We start from the raw sequence: 18,837 nt of genomic DNA on the forward strand, positions 1-18,837 counted from the left end.
GTAATAATTCGTGAGTGATATCCCTGCAGGTGGCCGCGGATTTACATCGACTGGCGGCAGCTGTTGAGCCCCACGTGACTCTCCCGCCTTGCTGCTCACAGCTTGCTCCGCGAGCACGTATGTTGTGAAGCCCCGCCTTAAGCGAATGATAAATACATACAGGCAGACCACAAACTGGAATCATTAAAAATTTTAGGAATCCAAAGTACTTGCGAGTTGAAACGAGGGACGAAATTAGATAATTCTGACAGAGAAAATGGGAGCTCAACTTGGAATCGACTAAAGTACAGGTAGGAACAACTGTGGATGAATAGCCGGCTCAAGAAAGTGCAGAAGAAATCTACAGCAGAATTCCTGCGTCTGTGGTGAAACGAAAATTAAGATGCACAGCGATGAAAAAAAAAAAAAAAAAACAAGAAAATGAGAACGAGAATGGCCCGAAACTACGAAAGACGCTATGATAATACGATGCTAAACAGCATCTTCTACATCCGCTTCTGCATCTATATACTCTGCCAACGACCGTGGTAGAGAGTACGTCCCACTAGACCAGTTATTAATGTTTCTTCCTGTTCCATTCACGAATGGAGATAATGACTGAATGCCTTTGTACGTGTAGTAATTATTCTAATCTTATCTTCACGATCTCTATGTGAGCGATACGTAGGGGGTTGTAGTACATTCCTAACATCACCACCTAAAGCAGCTTCTTGAAACTTTAACAGACTTTCCGGGTGAGAGAAACCTGTGACTATTCGTGCTGCCCTTCTGTGTATACGTTCAGTATCCCTTGTTAGTCCTATTTGGTGCGGGTCCCACACACTTGAGCAAAATCTGGAACCGGTGGTACGAGTGGTTTGTAAGCAAAGTCCACCGTATGCTGACTGCTCTTCCCCCAGTATTCTACCTGTAAACGGAAGTCTGTCACCTGCTTTACCTACAACTAAGCGTATGTCGTCATTCCATCTCGTACCAGGTACTTTTTATGTGTCGGCCGATTCCAACAGTGAATACTACTTTCTTCGTTTTCTGGAGGCACAGTTTTACATTTATGAACATTTAAATCAAGTTGCCGTCTTTCCACCGCTACGAAATCTTATCAAGATCTGAGTGAACATTTATGCAGCTTCTTTCAGACAATACATCTTAGATAACTGGATCATCTGAAAAACGTCTGAGGTTACTATTAATATTTCGTCTTCCGCAGAGATAGCCATGTGGTCTGACCTTGCAGCTGTGTTAAGGGCAACCTACAGTTCACAGGAGTTTCTGCAAACGTGACGTCATTTTGACGACAGAAGTTCTGCATCCGTGTGGATCGGGCTGTGGATAAGGGAGAGATTAAAGTGTTGCCAACAATTAGCTCCGACACATATTGAAAAAGTTGTGGCAACTGCTTTTGCTAATACGCCTTTATCAACACCAAAAGTGAGACCACTTACTGATTCACAAGCAAAGGAATCTGCACCTTGTCAGCAGAGACTCCAGTAACGTGCTCATTAAAGCGCCTCAACAAAATATATTGACTTCAGGGAAGTATTTGACACCATCCAGCTCTGCCGTTTGGTGGGAAAAATACCAGCTTACTCAGTATCGGACGAGATGTGACTCAATCACGAACGAAGTGGCTTACAAGGAGCTTGTTCAACCGATTCTTGGTGGTCCAGAATGAGATTTTCACTCTGCAGCGGAGTGTGCGCTGATATGAAACTTGGAAAGTTTGGAAGGTAGGAGACGAGGTACTGGCAGAAGTAAAGCTGTGAGACCGGGCGTGAGTCGTGCTTCGGTAGCTCAGTTGGTAGAGCACTTGCCCGCGAAAGGCAAAGGTCCCGAGTTCGACTCTCGGTCGGGCACACAGTTTTAATCTGCCAGGAAGTTTGATTCTTGGTGGTGTTCACCAACCTGGGATCCTTAACAGATGGTACTGATAAGAGATAGAGATGATCCAAGAAAGAGCTCCACGTTTCGTCATAGGATCGTTTAGTCGGCGCGAGAGCGTTACAGAGGTGCTCAACTAATCCAATAGTAGGTATTTTACAAGAGAGGCGTTATGCTTCGTTGAACGATTTAATATTTAAATTGAGAGAGAGCGCTTTCCGGGAAGAGTCGATCAAGATATTACTTCCTCCTACGTACAGCCACATCTCGTGAAATGACCACGGCGAGAAAATTCGAGACATCAGAGCTGATACAGACACATACCGACAATCAATCTTCGCACGCGCCATTCGTGAGTGGAACAAGGAATGGGGGAGCGGGTGGATTAGTGGTATCAGAAGTACCCTCGGCCACACACCGTTAGGTGGCTTGTCGGATATTGCTGTAGGTGTGTGTAGAAACCCGCCTCCTTGGACAACTTTCCACGATGCTTAGTCGGGATATTTGAGTAGACTGCTCCTGTGACGGTGTTCCCTTTCACAAGCATAATCTGTTAACACACCGCGTTGGCAGACCCTCCCTCAATTCTCCCAACCATAAAAAAACCACCAGCACGTTGCCCAATGCTGGCCCTCCACCTTTTTCGGCGGTAATGAAGTCACTCTTTTCCACTGCTTACTCGCTATTCCCCTTTGTCTTGGGATGTTTAGGTGGCTAAACAAGTTGTTACGACCAGAAGAAACTACAGTCGTTCAGTCACAGCTGTAGGCTCTTTGATTACCCTGGGAGATGTATGCTTGAAACTACAACATATGGAACATTAGTTCACTTTATTACAAGACTGATAAGAAGATTTACTTAACTTTATACAGTCCTTTGCCACACGGATGATCCGAATATTTATGACTGTCTTCGAACAATAAAGCATCACTTGATGCACACAATTACAAACTGATCCCTTACAGTATAAGTACAACATTTACAAAACAGTTCCACCTGAGACTTGAATAGCACTCGTGTCCTAACTAGATGAGGACTGCTTCATCGCAGGTCACTAACTGAGCAGAGCGAGTCCTTGTTTGGCTCAATACCGACCTCTGTGTGGTGGCGCTGCAGTGCTTAGAGGCAGGGCGTGTTCCTAGGAGCCTTTCTCATTTGTCATTACGGATTGCAGCAAGACATCGCTCATGTCTGTGGTATCAATACGCTTTGCCGATTTTGGTGTGGATCGCGATCTTCGGACGATAAAGAAGAAGTCACCCGTATTGGCCTGACATAGGCACAATATTTCCACCGATGGCTCTGAAAGCTGATGTGTGGAGTTGGTCCGTTGTCAGAAAAGGCGGGCAGCCATTCTAACAGGCGAAGTAAACCATCAGCTCGTTTACATTGTGTCCAGTGAGCAATGCCGTTTCGAAACACTAACACCAGCTAGCACATCTAGAAAGCACGTCACTATCGGTAACATTTGTTGTAGTAAAATAAAGAAAAGCGTAATTTTAGTGGTTGAAGATGTACTTTATTCTGAGACGTTTATCTGGGAAAGACGTGGCCTAGAAAAACTAGCCCGTAAATTGTCTTTTGTACACTTTACATATGGCTACATTTTATGTATAGCTGAGACTAAGCTACCTTTTTATTCTGTTGCAAATGTGTCAGTTCTATGCTTTTTATTTTGACCGCACACTTGCGTAGGACGTTTCAGTTTTCCAATACCTATGTACCCTAAAATGTATCACAGAGTTTCGTGGTGTGGAATTTAATAAATAGTGACTCCGAAATGCACCACTTACGCTTCGCGGAAACTGAATATAACGTGGCGTCTACTACGACTGCTGCTTCCCACCAAACACAAAACGATACAACTGAAGTCATGAGAAAAGTTACTGACGTCTAACTTTAAATGACGGGAAAATTCTCCGTACAACTTCGTATGCATTACGTAGCTAAAAATGAAATTTCCATCCCGATGACAAATTTATTACTGTCTGTTCATTTACATACTGATGAGTGAACCATCATTTGAATTCTGGGTTCCATATAACACTTTACAGCTTCGCATCAGAAGATCATGTGATCAGAGACACCTAAAGAGTGAATAGTAAAGATATTGTTTTCCGACGCAGACTGAATGCACATTTAACAGCACATGACGATTCTTGCTGCACGAATTTCGTGAAAGGAAAAACGGACCAGTACTCTACGAGATGTGTCTACACTAGGAATAAGAAAGTACCGCACCTGTTGCTACCGCTGCCGATCTTCTTTGACCGACGACGAAAATGCCGGATAAACCACTCACCAAAACGCAGTATGCGTAAAATACGTGAAGTAAGAAGGGCTATTTAGTTTGTTTCCATCACAGCAGATTCATACACTTCACCAAATCACAAACTGCCCTTTCAGTCTCAGCTGCAGAATAATGTCAGCACACCCTGCCTTCCAAGCAACAATGTGGGAGGGAAACAAAGGTCAGTGTTGTGTTCTGGCTCTGCACAGATTAGAGTGTCCCGTGAAATTATGACACAGGTCAAAGCCAGAGTGTGGCATCGCTAGGTCACTCGGTGGGGAGTCTTGTTTTACGGTACGTGGTTGTGCCCTAGCAGTTTTAGATTTTAATTTGGAAGGCATGATATATACGGCAAAGTGCGTTGAATATATTGCAAGCCTGGACATCGGAATATAGTCCGTTCATCACAATGAACTTCATGTAAACATTACACTATGTACTCTTCCGCGTTTGCTGGAACCTCATTGGATTTAGTTTCAGGTGGAGCGGAAGCCAAGCGGTCACAAGTGCAATCAAGTACGATGATGAGAGTTCGTTTAACGCTGTGCCTATCGACTTGTGCTGTAATACGGGGCAACAGCTTTACCGGCGCGTTTAGCTCTGACAGCGCTGGCCGGGCAAGTGGTCCAGCTAACGTACACTGGTGTGAGCAGTGGCAGTTCAGAGGTAAACAGAGACGAGCAGAGGACAACACAGGTGTGGATGTGAATTTTTAAACAGAAGGAAATAATATGTGGTAAAACTCTGGTGATTTTCTCCTTAGGTGACCGGACGGAAAGTATAACATGCCATCGATATTAGCGAACATATTTTCATTAAAGGCAGGAGTGATGAAAATTCGTGACTAACGAGGGTAATTTTTCTACATGAGCTGTGCGTGGCGTAAAAGCGCACTGTAGTAGCGCAATGTAGTCAAATACGTAAGCCACTGAAGGTATCGGAGTCAGTTGTCTGGTAATCTCTGAACTCCTTCCACATCGGACACCGCTGAACACACTTCAGTACAGCTACGTTGATAACGAGTCTATCAGAGACAGAACCCCAAGCCAGAAAAATGTCCACATTTCCTCCTCCTCCTCCTCCTCTTTCGTGACGTGCTGTTCTGCAGTTCGCCATCGTTAGGCAGTGACGTGTCACAAAGCTTCGCGCATTAGTTGCAGTACGTTTGACAGCTTAATGTCTTGTTAATCCTCGCGACAAATCCCTTAACTTCGCTCCATATCAACTCTGTCGGGTTCAGACTGCAGTGTTACGACCACAACTCTAAAAATAATCCATTTGTACAGCGTGCTCGACGCCGTCAAAATTGTCTTCCGTCTTTCTGCGACATTTATCACTCTGGCTCATGTGAGACCACATCTGTCCTACAAAACAATGGGCATATTTAAACAGAGTACTTTTTAATTTTTCTCCAAAAAATTTAATCACGTAATCTTTTATCTTCAACCATCTTGTGCAATCTTTTATAATATATCTGTAATTAAAAATGTATACTTGCAATGAAAACCAGAAGTTTTCGTGTGATATGTAATTGTAAACTACAAGATGTGCATTTTTCTTAAAATTGGTGATGCACAACTTAATTACCATATATGGCTCAAAACCGTATCAACCAAAACCACTAAAAATAAACGCAAAATATATCTATTTAAAACAGCAGATACAAATTCGCTTGATGCCTTCCAAAGAGAGAGTCTCCATTCCTCCCAAGCTAATTATGTAAGAGTAGACCAGATATGGCTCAAATTCAAAGATACAGTATCGACAGCAATAGATTCATACCATCTAAGTTAATAAGAGACGGGACTGATCCATCACGGTACACGAAACACATCACAACACTGTTGCAGAAGTAACCAAAAGAGCATGCCAAATTCAGAAGAACGCAAAATCCCCAAGACTGGCTAAGTTTCACGGAAGCTCGAAATTTAGTGCGGACGTCTATGCGAGATGCTTTTAATAGTTTCCACAATGAAATATGGTCTCAAAATGTGGTAGAAAACCCAAAGAGATTCTGGTCGTATGTAAAGTACACCAGTGGCAAAAAACAGTCAACACAGTCACTGCGCGATAGCGATGGAAAAGTTACCGACGATGGTGCCACTGAAAAACCACAGCAGGTGTTAGCAAGAGTGACATAAAAGTAGGTGTCTTAGGTGTTGCGATACAACTCAAATCACTTAAGAAAGGCAATTCTTCCGGTCCAGATGGTATACCAATCAGGTTCCTTTCAGAGTATGCAGATACAATACCGCCTTTCTTAGTAATCATATACAACTGCTCACTTGACAAAAGGTCTGTTTCTGAAGACTGGAAAGTAGCAAAGGTCACACCAATACTCAACAAAGGAAATAGGAGTAACCCATTTAATTACAGACCCAAATCAATGACCTCAATTTGCAGTACGATTTTGGAGCACATACTGTACTTTAACATTATGAATCACTTTGAAGAAAATGACTTATTGATACATAACCAACACGGCTTCAGAAAATATCGTTCTTTATTCCCATCAAGTAATGAGTGCTGTCGAGAATGGATCTCATATCGATTCGATATTCCTAGATTTCCATAAGGTTTTCGACACCGTTCCTCACAAGCGACTATTAATCAAATTGCGTGCATATGGAGTATCGTCTCAGTTGTGTGATTGGACTCTTGATTTCCTCTCCGAGAGAGGTCACAGTTCGTGGCGATAGACGGTAAATCATCGAGTAGAACAGAAGTGATATCAGGCGTTCCGCAAGGTAGTGTCATAGGCCCTCTGCTGTTCCTGATTTACCTACATGATCTAGGAGATATCTGGGCAGCCCCCTTAGATTGTTTGCAGATGACGCTGTAATTTAGTCTAGTAAAGTCATCAGACGATCAATTCCAACTAGAAAATGACCTAGAGAGAATTTCTGTATCGTGCGAAAAGTGGCAATTGGCACTAAGCAAAGAAAAGTGCGCGGTCATCCACATGGGTACTAAAAGAAATCCGAGTAATTTTGGGTATACGATAAATCGCACAAATCTTAGGGCTGTCAATTCGACTAAATACCTAGGAATTACAATTATGAGCAACTTAAATTGGAAAGACCACATAGATAATATTGTGGGGAAGGCGAAACAAAGACTGCGCTTTGTTGGCAGAACACTAAAGAGAGAGCCTACATCACACTTGTCCATCCTCTGCTGGAATATTGCTGCGCGGTATGGGATCCTTACCAGGTAGGATTGACGGAGGGCATCGAAAAAGTTCAAAGAAGAGCAGCTCATTTCGTGTTATCGCGAAACAGGGGTGAGAGTGTAACTGATAGGATACGCGAGTTGGGGTGAGAGTCACTGAATCAAAGGCAGTCTTGATTGAGGAGAGATCTATTTACGAAGTTTCAATCTCCAACTTTCTCTCCCGAATGTGTAAATATTTTGTCGACACCCAACTAAGTAGGAAGAAATGATCATGATAATAAAATAAGAGAAATCAGAGCTCGAACGGAAAGATTTAGGTGTTCCTTTCTACCACGCGCCATTCGAGAGTGGAATGGTAGAGTAGTAGTATGAAAATGGTTCGATGAACCCTCTGCCAGGCACTTCAGCGTGAATTGCAGAGTAACCATATAGATGTATATGTAGATGTGATGGCTTTCATATTTAAATGCTTTAGGTATTCAAACCAAACAAAGAAAATAACGCACCACGTGGAGCGTAGAACCACCGCCCGCCGGCACACACGATGGTCAGTCTACGACCCTGTCGATCACGGCACGCATGTAGTTAACACCTCCCTTATTTCTGATACACAGTCCTACTCGAGAAAGTCAAAAGCTGATTGTGAAGAACATTAACTACTTGTCTCTCGCCATTAACGGTGTTCCACGCATGTGTTTCACTACGAAGCAGGAAGCAGTGTCGTCCATTCTCGCGGTACGTATGAACAGCGAGACAATCAGAGCACAAGTACTGGTTACAGGGACTGTGACTGTACACAATTTTTAAGATAAAAGTTACGTAGGTAAAGTACGATTAAGACAGACGTTGATGGCTGTTAATACGTCAGAATGTCTGAAAGGTTCTTCCACACTGACATACTAATGAGCTATCGAACACTTAAGTTGGACCTACTTCCAAGAGCGGAGCACCACCAGAGGTAACAGAGCTACGGCTGCTGACCAGTCACCACGCTTGCGTTTGTTTACATCTGGTTTGCTCTTATGATTAAGTACATGCTACATACGAACCCCGTAGCCCCACCCTTTATTTCGCATTCACGTTTATTCTCTTATCCGTCTCTCAACCGTATCTTCTTATTCCACACCAACCTACACCTCTTGCTGTGCTACGGAGTGCTGGAAGCTTGTTCCCAACAAATAAGTAGGATTCTCAGCCACATATGAATTTTTCCAGATGGACTGAAATACGCTGTTGTTCAACAACGGCATAAAAAGGGGGATAGGTCTGATGCGAACAACTACCACCCAGTCTTAGGTCTGACATCTTTATCCAAAATTCTTGAAAAAGTCATGTATTCAGGAGCAGAATCTCCTATCTGTAAAAATCACGTACTAATTAAATGTCAATTTGGTTTTCAGAAAGACTTTTCAACAGAAAAATGCTATATATGTGCTTTCACTGATCAAATATTAAATGCACTGAATAACCAAACATCACCCATTAGGATATTTTGTCACCTCTCAAAGGCTTTTGATGGTGTGAATCATGAATTTTTTCTACACAAGCTTAAGTATTGTGGCATGAGTGGGACAGTGCACAAATGGTTTAATTCATATTTAACTGGAAGAAAGCAGAAGGCTCAAATTAACAGTACAAATAGTCTGCGAAAACCAGCAGAGTCCTTTAACTGGGGAGCTATCAAGAACGGTGTCCCACAGAGTTCAGTCTGTTTCCTTGTTGGTCTTAAAATACATTAATGACTCGCCACTCTATATTCATGAAGATGCAAAGCTAGTTCTTTTTGCTAATGATACAAGTACAGTAATCACACTCAAGGAAATTGTAAATAATGTCTTTCACAAAATTATTAAGTGGTTCTCTGCAAATGGACACTCATTAAATTTTGAGAAAAAACAGTATGCAATTCTGTGCAGTAAATGGCGTAACACCATTGATAAATATAGGCTATGAACGCAAGTCTGTTGCTAGGGCAGGGTATTCAAAATTTCTGGATGTTTACACTGATGAGAAATTGAATTTGAAGAAATATCAATGATCTGCTGAAATGATTAGGTTGAGCTACTTATGCTACTGGGGTTATTGCAAAATATTGGTGATGAACATCATTAAAGTAGCCTACTATGCCTATTTTCATTCACTGCTTACACATGGTATCGTATTAAGGGGCAGTTCGTCACTAAGAGAAAAAGTATTCATAGCATCAGACTAACAGCTGGAGCCCACCGAAGATGACCTTGCGGACATTTATTTAATAAACTTGAGATATTCACAGTACCTTCGCAGTACATATATTCATTTATGACGTTTGTCAATATGACACCCCAATTCAAAAATAACAGCAAAGTGCATAGCTACAACACTAGAAGAAACGAAGATCTTCACTACTCTGGATTAAATCTCACTTTGTCACAAAAAGGTGTGAATTATGCTGCCGCAAAAATATTTGGTCATTTGCCAAATAGCATTAAAAATCCGGCAGATATCTAAACATCATTTAAAAGAAAAGAAAAGTATTCCTGAATGACAGCTCCTACTGAATAGATGAATCTTTAGACATGAACTATTAACTATAAAAATATTTACTATTTTGTATAAAGAAAACTTATGTTCAAGTGACACATCCAACATCATTACGAAATGTATTAATGCTCTATGCAACAAGGATCAATGTATGTATGTATCTATGGATGCAGACCAATTTGTCAACAACTCATATTTCAGGGAGGTGGCTATCGTATCAGCCCTTCTTTGTGGAAGTTTGTCTACAACCACCTGCATTGCTATTTTTCATTTACTTACACAAAAGACGATGAAATTACCCCCAAGTATTAATGTCAAGAGATCCGCTTGCTGATATAAACTGTGTATTCCTTCCTCTACGCAACAGCAACACACTTTATACTGTAGGCAACTACAGATGTAACAATGCGTTCTTCTTAAAGCCGCAACAGTTTAATAATTCTTTATTTGTCCTAATAAAGTATTACTCAGGAGCAGCCGTTTGGTTTGACAAGAACATGTATGTGAATCTTCAGTTTCTCCCAACTTATTTTTTGATGGAACAGTCCACAGGTGAACTGCCTGTTCGTAGTATCCAGCGTGCACGCTATGAACCGAAAGTACAGCTATGGACTGTTCCATCGAGAATATATATAATAGTCGAGTTCTGCAGTGAGATTTGTAACTGATACTCTGTATTTTGATATCGTTCTGAGCAATGACAAACACTTGTCAGAAAGGATTCTGAGGATGGCTGGTTTTACTGCCAAAGTGTTTGAGTACTGGTCCTTTACGTGGGATACTGCTTCACTCGTCCAGATACCCCCTTATCAGAAAACCGACTCCTTTTTTGGTAAGTGTACGGCACAGTCACTGCCTGGAGATGCACGATTATTAACAGAAGTGAAGACTAAGCCCCTAACGCCGGGAATTTTGACAACGTTTCCAGCAAGAGGATCAATTTTAGGTCAACGTAAGAATTCATTAATTTCTGCACTTACACATATAGAACAAATACGAAATGGACGATAGCCTTATCTGTCTTACTGACTACCCAACAGACTACTTTGTCACCAAAAACATTACTCTAGAAAAGTGAAAATATCGAAATTCAATGGAACAGCGTTCTGTACTAAAGCACATTTGCGTGACTTAAAGTGCTGACGATTGCTAATGCAGGACTGGGAGAAACAAGCTAACAGATCAGTTGTACTAAATTCGGCAGTTTTCGTGGAGCTGACTGCTTCGGGAAATACAGGATTCAATGCTCCACTATCGAACTGTCAAAATGCGTCTAGCTTGGTTTGATTTCAAACCATTAGGAATAGGATCAGACTGTCCCAAGGTCTACGCACTATCCTGACGTAAAGTAATTGTTTAATTCCTCAATAGTCGAAGTTGCCATAGCATCTTATCTACTTGCAGAAGCAGTGTTCCGTCATTCTGTTCTGTTATTCCTAACACGCAGAATAATCCTTTTATGGATCAGATGTGTACAAATACGAACCTGTATTTCGGGAAAAAGAATTCAACAAAATGGCGCGAATACGAGTAGAAATCTCGTCCGAGCCTATGCTTTTCACTCATGCCTTAAGTCCGTAGAACAGCGGAATTAATAGGAATGTCGGAAGGACTTTAAAATAACAGGATTTGTAATACGAAATTCGTTAGTATTTTGAGAGCGTAATAACCGAACGCGGTTTGCTTTATAAGCGATAGTCTCCATAGTGAACCTGAATGAGACCTTACAGCTACCGTGGCTTTGCAAAAACAAACCAAAAGAAAACAAAGAAAATAATTCAGCACTGCGGGAACGCATGAAAACAGTCGTCCTCACCTTATTAAGGGTGTGTGTGTAGCAGAAGAAATTCTTGGCGCAGAAACAGCAGCACGAAATCCCAACGCAGAACGTCACACTGGACAGGACTCACAACAAGTGCGACAGACGCCTGAAGCGGCAGGGCTGTGGCACGCAGTCAGTGCTGCCAACGGCTGCGAGGCCGGCAGGTACCAACTGCAGCCTGCTACGAGGCCTCACACAGCGGGCAGCGCTTCCAGGGACCCGCGCAGAACATGCGAACGTAATACGAAGACTGTCGTCCTAATTTTGTTATTGCGGACAAGCTGAAAAAATAAAGTAACATGTTTGTGAAAGTACTTTTCACGTAATGTAATTCAATTCTACGCTCACTGTGACACTGCTGTGGCCACTGCAGTACCTCTGAGAAAATTATGCCCGCACCGGAGTCGAGGGAACCAGCGGCTGAGAGACGGACTCGCCGCAGCAATATCTGTTGTCGTCAACACACGGCCGCTGCCCATGCGTCGATTCGATTCATTGCTGCTCGGTGCCTCTCCGCGCCATTTCTACTCATTGTTGTGGATAACAATCAAGCATTAGATCCCACCCGTCAGCAGGTTGTTTCCCACAGAATGATTGTTTTATTGTCGTCAGTTGAAACATATGCCTGCCGTACTTTCCCACTTCACGTGTTGTGTGTGCACTGTGTGTGAAGATACAGTGTTTTTCCCTGTCCTGTGGAGTTCAAAGTGCCAACAGGGAAACCTTTCCTGAAAGGGACAGATTTAAAAGATACGATTCATGTATTCAGAAGATCAAGAAAAAGCTACAACTGAACAGTGTTTGAACTCACAAGAAGGCGCTTCCGGAAAATTTCTCCTACCAACAACGTCAGACAGTGAGACTTAAGCGTGCTTAAGGGGATACGGAATCGGATTTTGGGTTAAAAAATCGAATTTTTTTTATTGGCGTATTATATTCTGCCATGTTTCCTCTTTAAAATGACGTATCATACATAGCTCTACTACAATTATAACTATTTTATTTTTATATATTTGTGAGATCGGGTGTTGCGCTCTTCACAGTGGTATAATGTTCGCTATGTCAAATATCTGGGAGATGGTGACTCTAAAGCATTCAAAGAAGTTTTGGAAAGCAAACCATATGGGAACAGTGTAAATATAAGCAAACTTGAATGTATAGGACATGTGCAGAAGAGAATGGGTGCCAGGCTGAGAAGGTTAAAATCAGTTATGAAAGGGAAAAAACTAGATGATGGGAAAACCTTGGATGGCAGAGGAAGATTGACTGATTCCATAATAGACCACATTCAGAACTGCTATGGCCTTGCAATCAGGCAAAATACAGGCAATCTTGAAGAAATGAGGAGAGCTATATGGGCTTTATATTTCCACACCGCATCCACGGATGAGCATCCACAACATGGTTTGTGCCCCAAAGGTGAAAACAGCTGGTGTAAATACAATAGGGGACTAACAACAGGAGAGAAATACATTCACCACCACAGTCTACCATCAGCCATCATGGCAGAAATAAAGCCCATTTTCAGAGATCTGGCTGACAGAAGTCTTCTGATGAAATGTCTTCACGGAAAAACGCAGAACCCCAACGAGTGCTTGAATAGTGTGATATGGCATCGTCTCCCAAAAACAGTGTTTGTCGGAATTAATACACTACATTTTGGTGTGTATGATGCTGTGGCAACCTTCAATCTTGGAAATATAACTAAATGCCAGGTCCTTCAAAAGTTGGGTATGTGTGTTGGTTCCCGTACGGTACGTGCTATGTTCTTTTTAGATCAGCACAGACTAAGGCATGCTGATAATATAATCAAGACATTAGTGAAAAAAGCAAGACAGGTGCAGAGGGGTGCCAAAAGAAGACTTGAAGATGATTATGAAAACTGTGAAGGAGGTAGTAGCTACGGATCAGGAATGTTTTAATCTTCTTTCTCCGTTTCCCGTAAGTTTACTTTTTACTTCATCTAGGAACATTATCTCAGGTACTGGTCAACCTAGAAGTATGAAATTTTTATGACGTAGTGACATAGGTCCCTATTACATACTGAAACAACGATTTTTTAATTACTTGATTTACAAAAGACTTAGGGGTGATAGTCTAGTAAAAAGCGATGGAAAAAATTTACTTAAAAATAAATGTACAATATCTCTGTAAGAAAATACTTTGACAATAAACTGTTGTTTCAGTATTGTTGTAACATATGAATGCACATACAGTAAAATTTTTACCTCTCTGTCTCCAGTAGTTTGTGAGAAAATGTTCCCTATAGTAGGCATATATTAACATTGCGGGGATAGGTGATTCCGTATCCCCTTAAAAGGCCATGTCCCTAACAGCAGCCTCTCATCGTGTGGTGCTTCAGATGCAAGTGAACACAAGCACTGGAATACGGACCTCCCGCTGTCCCACATGGGGGTAGGCCTACTGCTAGCAGTTGTGAAGCAGTCACGAGTTTGGACCCAGGCACTTGGCCTAATAGGTTAACATCCACAGTGATAAATGAAATTTTACATAAAGGCCCTAATAACATTGTAAGTTTTGAGTATCCTTTAAACGAGAATGGAAGAAAATTTTCAACTCATTTCTAACATAAGAAGTTTACCAAATTGAGAAAAACTATGATCGTAAATGGCTTAAGTATTCGAAACCTACCGACAAAGTTCTTTGTTTTTAGTGTAAACATATTCGATCTCCTTCAAACAAGCTATCAGATGATGGACTCTGTGACTGGGTTCATTTAGGAAATCGGCTTCAAGAGCATGAATAATAATTTAACAACATAAACAGTACAAGAAAGTGGGTAGAATGCGAGGTAATTTGAAACAACAAAGTGGTGTTGATCATACTGACCTTGAACTACTGGAAAAAGAGACAGAACATTAGCGTCAGGTTCTAATATGAATTATACTCACCGTCAGGTACCTAGTTCAAAGTAATATTGCCTTAAAGGGAGGCAGCGACAAGCTCTATCAAGGAAATAATGGTAGTTTTCTTAGTTTGATGGAAATGACAGCAGAATTAGACCCTGTTTTGCAGGAACATTAGAAGTGGGTAAAGGCTCAAGTAAGTCATGACCATTTTCTTGGAAAAAAACATTCAAAATGAACTCATAAATTTGCTTGACAACAAAGTAAAAAACAGCATTGCTAATTCTGTAATCGAAAGTAAATATTTTTCTGACATGCTTGATTGTACTCCTGACACATGCCACAATGAACAAATGACACTGATTGTTAGGTCTGTAAGTTTATCAGAGGACGCAGCGACTGTAGAAGAACGCTTGCTCGACTTGCTGAACGTCACTTCAACAACAGGAGAAAGTTTGACTGAAACCGTTTTGTCGAAATTAGATGAACTAGGGCTCGATATTCATGATTGCAGAAGCCAACGTTATCGATTATAAAAGGTTATCGAACTGGTGTTCAAGCCAGAATATTAAGGTGCAAACCAAGAGCATTTTATATGCCATGTGACAGCCACAGTCTTGTGTTATCAGATGCGGCGGAATCTACTGCAAAAGCAATCAGATTTTCTGGTGTAATTCAAAGGATATACATTATTTTCAGTGCATCCACTCAGAGATGGGAAATCTTATTGTACAGGGGGCCAACTTGAACAGCGATGAATCTTTCAGATTCAAAGTAGGGTGTAGAGTGTCAAAGCTGTTAAAGAGCCAGACGAGAGAATTCAGAGGCGCCCTTCCTGAGGTGAGCGACAGCGCTGTTGAATCGAAAACAAAGAGCGAAGCTCACTCGCTTGCTGTGGACGATTTGAAAAGCTTCGAGTTTATTGTAGGCGTTCTCGTATAGTATGGCCTTGTCTTTGCCATTAGCGCAACAATTAAGGCAGTTCGAGCAGCAGACGTGGACGTGAAAGTGGCAACTAAATCCCTCGAAAGTCTAATTACGTTTATTGGGAATTTCTGCGAAGGAGGTTTCGTTAATGTGCGGTTAATAGCGAAAGAGATACCTGAAACTTCGCAGACTTGACCAAAATTTGGAGAAAGGAGAACTGGCAAGAAGGCGAAGCAATTTGATTATGAAGGTGACGATTTGGTTTGCAGAGCTCAGCCGTCAGAGGAGACATATAGGATCGATTTTTTCTACCTTGTCGTTGAGACAGTGTTAAAAAGTTTGAAAGAGAGGTTTCGCCAAATTCCGGAGTACTCGACTTTTTGTTTTCTCTAGAGAGTTTAAAATACATACAGGACGAAGAATTGAAAATGCTGTCTAAAAAACTTGAGAAAGAGCTAAGTGTAAACATCAATTGTGAATGTTCGAAAGACATTGTTGCTTCAGCTCTCTTGACAGACATTAATGTGCTCAGAGAAATGGCGCCCGATGACGTGAAAACTCCTACGTTAATACTGAAATACTCGAATGACGCTGCAAACCCGTCTAACGGGATTTGCATCGCCCACAGTATTTTGCCAGCTGTGCCAGGAACTGTCCCCTCCGCTGAAACAAGCTTTCCACGTTCAGAGCTCGTCAAGAATTATTTCCAAAGCGGCATGTCGGCCATGTTGTCAATAGAACACGGCGTGGTTCCAAAATTGAGTTCTGAAGATACTATTCATGAATTTGCTCTTCAAATAGCGAGGAAAAGATGTTTTGTGTATACCCTTTGTGTTTATAACCTAGAACTCAGTTAATTTTTGTGAACACAGAGCACAGTCGAGTGATGAAAACATTGAAGCGTATATCCTGAACAAAATTTGTGAACCTTACCTGATTTTGAATTTCATTGAGTTGGAAGCATTCCCGTAGCAGTCTTATTATTAACATTTTTTTAATAACCATAACTATTAAGATTTCTTCTCCAATTAACTATTTTCCTACAACGACAGTAGGTCCCCTGTGGTAACAGTCTGCTGATGCACTGGTACTGCGTTAATGACGGAAGTTAGAATTCTTTTGAACGTCACGGAGATATGTGACCTGTGTTGGAGGAGGGACTGGGAGTTTTGGGGGGGAGGATGTGGGAGAGCCCCTCGCAGAACTTGCGCACACGTCCCCACGCCGGCTGAGCCCTGCTCACCCACTGCTGGATCTGGAATTTTCTGTAAGCAGGCTTTCACGCAAACACTACTTTGCCTATTCGCACTACCCTTCTCTGTACGCGTTCAATATTCCCTGTTAGTTCTCTTTGTAATGGGTCCCACACACCCGAGCGATAGTCTAGGATGGACCACACGACTGTTTAGTAAGCTGTCTCCCTTGTAGTCTCACCGCATTCATCCAGTGTCTCTTCCACTCTGCCATCTAGTTTACCTACAACTGAGACTATGTGATACTTCAATTCTATATCACCTCAGTGTGCCACACCCGTGTCTTTGTATGAGTTGACTGATTCCAAAAGTGACTCACTAATATTACAACAACCTTAGAATACGACGTTTTTGCGTGTTTTTAAGAGCACAATTTTGTACGTAACTTCTCTGCCAAACAGACTGAAGTAGATGGCAGGGTATTCGTCGAGCCACCATCACACGATTAGCCTTACATTTCTTCCCGCTTACAGCAATTTGTCGAAGCCTCCTTTACTTTGAAATCATGTGAAAATATGAATAAATATTTGTACAGCTTCTTTCAGACACTCCTTCATTATAGAGAATGTATCATCTCCACAAACTGTAACCTTACTGTTAACATTGCCTCCAAGGTCATTAGCATACGACGTGGACAGCAGTGCATCTCTGAGGCGTGTCTCAAGCTACTTCCACACCTGTTGGTATGTCTCCTTCCGAGATACCATGCTGCGTCCTCCAGATACGTAGACAGATAGACAGGCAGATGGACAGAGACGGGGAAAGTGGGGGGAGGGAGGGAGAGAGACAGAGCTGGAGACAGAAGCGCGTCATTCGCGTGCAGGGGGCGGCCCCCGCCTCCTCTCCCCTCGTGGTGAATGTCGCCGCAGTCCGACACACACTGCCGACACTCCTTTCCGCTCTCTATACACCCCTGACAGCAGCGCTCCAAGCGGACACTAAGCTAAAGTTCTGAATGCGATATACGAGGAATGCGAATAGTATCATTTATATTAATTTGTAACACATTTTTCAATAATGGCTCTGAGCACTATGGGACTTAACATCTATGGTCATCAGTCCCCTAGAACTTAGAACTACTTAAACCTAACTAACCTAAGGACATCACACAACACCCAGTCATCACGAGGCAGAGAAAATCCCTGACCCCGCCGGGAATCGAACCCGGGAACCTGGGCGTGGGAAGCGAGAACGTTACCGCACGACCACGAGCTGCGGACAACACATTTTTCAACAAGGAGCGTCTGTAATGCTGTAAAAATCTGCAGTAGCTAAAAAATTACATCTCATTTTTTTTTAATTTAATAAGGACTGTGGGAGCTATGAAGTGGTACATTTCGGTACGTTTTACTTACGATTCTCTTGTAAGTAACATATATTTAATGAAGGATATCGTTTTCCTACAACGAGAAGAAAAATGGCTAGTAAACAGCAGAAGACCTGACATTCAACAGAGAGACATCGTATACTTATTCGGCGACGTGAAGTTTTGTTCACAACACTTCCAGTCGGATGAATGAACGTGGAACGTGGGAAACTTGTATGGAATGCAATATCTGCATTACGTAAGGTACCAAATAAGCCACAACAACTATAGATGAAATGAAAAACACACAAATGTGATAATAAGACGTAAAAAACAATGAAACTTTTTCCAACACGGATCACATCAATTCCACAACTGTTGCTACATCTCTGCCAAGAACGGCAATAATCTTACAACACATTTGGTCTTGAATCAAAAACAATTACATTGAAAGAAATATTCCTGTGTTAGGAAATCGATTGCGGTGTAAGAATCTGTGAATGGTTATACTCCATACAAAACTGTTACTTCTCAAAGGCCGGCCGCGGTGGTCTAGCGGTTCTAGGCGCGCAGTCCGGAACTGCGCGACTGCTACGGTCGCAGGTTCGAATCCTGCCTCGGGCATGGATGTGTGTGATGTCCCTAGGTTAGTTAGGTTTAAGTAGTTCTAAGTTCTAGGGGACTGATGACCACAGATGTTAAGTCTCATAGTGCTCAGAGCCATTTGAACCATTTTTGAACTTCGCAAAGAGACTGTCCATCATAACAAGAACAGAGAGCAACAGAGATATCTGTAT

At 42.0% G+C, this 18,837-nt stretch overlaps 1 protein-coding gene across 1 annotated transcript in view; it reads right to left on the minus strand.

Moving 5' to 3' along the window:
* LOC126213429 (ankyrin repeat domain-containing protein 54-like) overlaps window positions 1-11,773 on the minus strand; it is a 100,773-nt gene extending 89,000 nt beyond the window's left edge. Inside the window, exon 1 of the mRNA XM_049941175.1 lies at window positions 11,682-11,773. The gene's annotated coding sequence lies outside the window, so the exon portion shown is untranslated. The remainder of the gene's footprint in view (window positions 1-11,681) is intronic.
* Between the last annotated feature and the right edge of the window lie 7,064 nt (window positions 11,774-18,837).

This window comes from Schistocerca nitens, chromosome 11, assembly GCF_023898315.1.
Source record: "Schistocerca nitens isolate TAMUIC-IGC-003100 chromosome 11, iqSchNite1.1, whole genome shotgun sequence".
Classification (NCBI taxonomy): Eukaryota; Metazoa; Arthropoda; class Insecta; order Orthoptera; family Acrididae; genus Schistocerca; species Schistocerca nitens.